The sequence below is a fragment of the Akebia trifoliata genome, chromosome 1 (genome assembly GCF_017979445.1).
Source record: "Akebia trifoliata isolate Shusen 1 chromosome 1, ASM1797944v1, whole genome shotgun sequence".
In the NCBI taxonomy this organism is placed as follows: domain Eukaryota; kingdom Viridiplantae; phylum Streptophyta; class Magnoliopsida; order Ranunculales; family Lardizabalaceae; genus Akebia; species Akebia trifoliata.
Genome location: NC_141375.1, coordinates 14,787,335 through 14,792,590, shown reverse-complemented (window position 1 = coordinate 14,792,590; position 5,256 = coordinate 14,787,335). Strand labels below are relative to the sequence as shown.

The 5,256-nt window shown below is 37.0% G+C and overlaps 1 pseudogene; it reads right to left on the bottom strand.

The window, feature by feature from the left end:
* Positions 1-698: 698 nt before the first annotated feature.
* LOC147410761 (uncharacterized) lies at positions 699-2,257 on the bottom strand (annotated as a pseudogene).
* Between the last annotated feature and the right edge of the window lie 2,999 nt (positions 2,258-5,256).

The following is a 5,256-nucleotide window of genomic DNA, read 5'->3' as shown; positions in this document are numbered from 1 at the left end:
CAACATTTTTGCTATAGACTAAAATATCATCAAAGTAAACTACCACAAATTTTCCCATGAAAGCACGCAAAACATGGTTCATTAATCTCATGAATGTACTAGGGGCGTTAGTTAAACCGAAGGGCATTACTAACCATTCATACAACCCATATCTAGTTTTAAATGCAGTTTTCCATTCATCTCCCTCTTTCATGCGAATTTGATAATACCCATTCTTTAGATCAATTTTAGAAAACAAACGAGAGCCATGCAATTCGTCAAACATATCATCTAACCTAGGGATAGGATGCCTATATTTTACCGTTATCTTATTAATAGCTCGACAATCCACACACATGCGCCATGTTCCATCTTTCTTTGGTACTAAGAGAACAGGAACCGAACATGGGCTGAGACTTTCCCTTACAAATCCCTTCTGCAACAGTTCATCCACTTGTGTATCTCCTTTGTTTCCTCGGGATTAGCTCTATAAGCAGGTCTATTTGGTATAGCAGAACCAGGTATGAAGTCTATTTGGTGCTCAATTCCTCTTAAAGGAGGTAAACCATGTGGAATCTCCTCGGGGAAAAGATCCTCAAAATCCTGTAATAAAGACAAGACAACACTAGGCAAAGAGGAGTTAAGATCGTCAGTAGAAAAATAAACATCTTTGTACATAAGAACTAGAACTTGTGGCCTTGCTATCATTACACTTTTAACTCATATTTGTCAGCAAGTACACTCAGTACTTTATTCTTCTCTCCAGGTTGCTCACTTTGCTCTCCTTTTTGCTCACACTTTTGTTTCTCTCTCTTTTTGCACTCACTTGCTATCCTAACCTGGTCTTCATAAGCTTGTAAAGGTTTGAGAGGGGCCAATACAATTTTTCGATTGTTCATTACAAAAGAATAACGATTTTTATACCCATCATGCAACACTCTCCTATCAAATTGCCACGGTCGACCGAGTAATATATGACCGGCATGCATCGGTGCCACATCACAAATAACCTCATCCACATACTTGCCTATTGAGAAAGGAACCCGAACTTGCTTGTTGACCTTCACTTCTCCACAATCATTCAACCATTGAAGCTTATACGGTTTAGGATGTTTCTGCCATTTCAAATTCAACTTCTCTACCAACAAGGTACTAGCAACATTGGTACAACTCCCACTATCAATAATCAATGTACAGACTTTATCCTTCACGTGGCATCGTGTGTGAAAAATATGCTCACGTTGCTCCTCATCTCCTTCATCCTTAGGCTGTATACTCAAAGCTCTCCTGGTGACAAGTAAATCACCATGCACAGGCTCTTCTACTTCAACATCAGAACAATCCTCTAATGGAGGCATCTCGTTGTCACTTGAACTAGCACTTTCAATGTCTCCGTTTGCCAATACAACCATAACCCTTTTGTTTGGGCATTCAGAAGCAATATGTCCAAACCCTTGGCACCTAAAACACTTAATCTGACGTGACTTAATAAGAGGTTTTGTTTCAGGTCTATCTTTAGGAATAGAAACCAAAGGCTTTGACTTTGTGTCTTTTTTGGTTTGAAAGGAATTTTGTTGTCCTTCCAATTTGGTCTCCACGGATTATTAGAAGATGATCCAGATCTGAACCTTCTAGACTTGATTTGCTTTTCCACTTTAATGGCTTTGTGCAGTAACTCTTCCATCTCCACATAATGGTGCAACTCAACCACATCAGCAATCTCTTTGTTCAATCCGGCAATGAATCTAGCCATGGTTGCTTCTCTATCTTCCTCTATGCTTGCTCTAATCATGGCAATCTCCATTTCTTTATAATAATCCTCTACACTCATGGAACCTTGAACCAACCCTTGCAATTTAATATACAAATCTCGATAGTAATGGCTAGGAATAAATCTTTTACGCATCACTGACTTCATCTCATCCCATGATCGAATAGGTCTCTCACCATTTCTACGCCTATTGATCACCAATTGATCCCACCATATACTGGCATAGTTTGTAAATTCCACTGCGGCTAGCTTTATTTTTTTATCCTCGGAATAATTATGACAATCAAAAACGTGTTCAACTTTTCTTTCCCACTCCAAATATAATTCAGGATCATTCTTTCCGTGAAAGGTCGGAATCGTCATCTTTATGCTACCCAAATTATTATCTTCTTTGAAATCTACTTTCTTATCCCGTCGATAATGTACTCTCTCCGCTTCGGAATGAATATCGTCTTCTCCGTCGAACTCATGTCTTCGATATGGTTTAGATTCATTAGAGGATTCCATATTGTCCAACCTTGAATTCAACAATTTAAATTGATCATGAACGACCTTGATGAATAATTTTAAGTCGGTCTCATGTGGTTCTCCCCCTTCCTTACTCATGGTTGAAACCCTGTAAGTTAAAATAAACGAAAAAAAAAAAAATATGCAACAATCTTGTAAGTCCCGGAAAGTGATGAAAATGATGGAATTGAAGGTCGAAACAGTGTGGAACGAGGCTATGCCTGTTCAACTTATAGATCTCGAAAAGAGCTTCGATTTGATATGCACTAATAGTCGTTCCGATATCCGGATCAAAAGTTATGGCCGTTTGAAGTTAACAGCTCCAATTTATCAATTTTCTGCAACTACAAACAGCGAATAGCCATTTCCTTTTTTTTTTTTTTTTTTTTTTTTAAATCTGAATCAACAGCAAATAATAAGCTCAAAAACTAACAATGACAGTCCTCAAAACAGTAACTTGACGATGGAATCCGTGATCCAATCAACTACCACGTTCTTTGGTTTGTTTTTTTTTTTTTTTTTTTAATCATAAAAGTTGATGAACAACACATACAGCAACAACAAGTTACTGCCTAAACATCAAAATTCCAGCAGGTTATTTCCTACATCAATCGTCAAAATTCGATGAAATCAAAAATGCAGCTAAAGAACATTAAAGAACATTAAGGAACAGTAATAAATGCTTGTTCGTGAACATGTAAGAGATCAATTCTTTGAAAGAACGTTCTGTAATGGTCAAAGTTGACGATGAATTCAACAAGAACAGATTTATGACGATGAATTCAGTAAGAACAGATTTATGACGATGAATTCAGCAAGAACAGATCTATCACCCAAATTAAAGAACGTTCTGTAATGGTCAAGGTTGACGATGAATTCAGCAAATGGTCAAGGTTGACGATGAATTCAGCAAATGGTCAAGGTTGACGATGAATTCAGCAAGAACAGACTTATGATTTATATCATGTAATGTGTTGCTGAATTCCAACACATCGTTTTTTTTTTTTGGTTTGTAAGAGTTAGTTACAGCAACATTAATGATTCTTGGTTCTTCTTTAATGGCGGAATGGCTGTAACACACTTGCTGTAATTTCAGCAAGATAATGTTGTAAAACTATGAAGATCTTAAAGAACAGCAACAGTAGTTGTTCGTTGGAGGTGTTTTGTCGTAAGACCATTAAAGAACAACAACAAATGAGAGCAGATGGTTATCAACAACGTTCAAACAAATTTCAAACAAGATTCAGCAAGGCTGTTGTGGTTTCTGCGATTGGCGTGGATAGAAACAACATCAATAGCAAATACCAATCAGCATGAAGAACATTAACTATTGTTGTTCAACGAAAGAACATTAAAGACAAGAATGAAAGATCAAGAATGAAAGATTTTTTTTTTTCTTTTTTTTTTTTCCAGCAAGAACAGTCCAATTTGCACACGAAATTAAAATTCAACTTGCACACGAAATTAAAATTTGAATTCTTTTAGAACATAGATGATCATGTAGATTATATATCTTCGATTGATTGTTGATGATCGATCACATTTATAATTTCAGCAAGAAAAAATTTCAGAACTCACAAACAAAGAAAAATACCGCAAGAAAAAAATGCAAATTTACAACAAACTATGTAAGAAAACTACGAAATTCAATGAATGTTCATGGTTTCCAACAAGAACGGATCAAGATGTTTTAAAATAATAAAAAAAAAAAAAACCTGGTTTCTAGCCATCATTGGCTTTGAATTGCTATGAATTTTGTTGGGAAGCAAGATATACCAAGTTTGATCTCCAATTCGAATGTCACCCGAACCAAATCTTCGAAGGATTACTTCAATCTTGATGTATTTTCCAGCAATCTTGATGCTCTGATACCAAATGATGTGAACCTTCTTGGATTAAGACCTTCTCTTGATGATCTCTTCTAAGAACCCTTTTATTCGAAGGCTTCGAACGTTCTAGATTGTTTAAAACAAATTCAAAATGTTTGATCGGACTAAAACCCCAAGGAAACTAAGTCCTTGAAACCTCAATCTAATGACACCACAAGGATTGATCACTTCCTTGATAAGTCGAAGAGTCATGTCTTTTCTTCAAGAACTCGAATGAAAACTCAATTGTGTCCCAATTACAAAATGAGGTGCCCTTTTATGGACAAATTAGATCAAGATTAATTCTAATTAGTCCTTGAAAAAATAAAGAAAATCTAATTAGTCCTTAGGAAATAAAGAATTCAAACTAAGGACAATTAGAACATACCAAATTCCAATTAACCCTTGTATTCAAATTGATCTTCCAAATTGACCTTTTGCATAAAAAGATAGTTGACCATCCTTGATGAAACTTTGATATCTCCGAAGTTAGCCTTAGAATCTTCTAGAATGGCCTCTTTGTATTGGACTTCCACAATCAAGCCTTGCAATGCCTCTTCCATCCGTTTTGTCATTGCCCTAGTCATCGGACCGCCAATTCCTTGCAATGGTTCTTGAGAAGACTTGGAAACAGCAACTCGATCTCCATTATCAAGGCTGGAAATCATTCACGATGGTATCTTGATAGCGGTTGTTCCCGACACATGACGGGTGACCGAAGTCAATTTAGCCACTTGGTTGACTTTGACGGAGGGTCAGTCACTTTTGGAGATGGCAGCACCACTAGGATTATTGGGCGAGGAACTGTTAGTGGCCATGGATTGCCCACTGTGGAAAATGTACTATGCGTAGATGGTTTGAAACATAACCTTCTTAGCATATCCCAAATTTGTGACAAGGATCACCGAGTGAGTTTCAATCGTGAAGTCTGCGAGATCTCCACCCCGACTGGAAAAATTATCATGAGAGGCCTTCGCACTTCTGACAACTGTTATGTTATTGAAAACTCAGGAGAGACCACTGTAAGCAACATGACTCAAATTGATGAAGTCCAGTTATGGCACCAACGTCTAGGCCACGTTCACTACAAGAACTTGTTCCGACTTGCCTCAAAAGGCTTAGTCAAAGGAT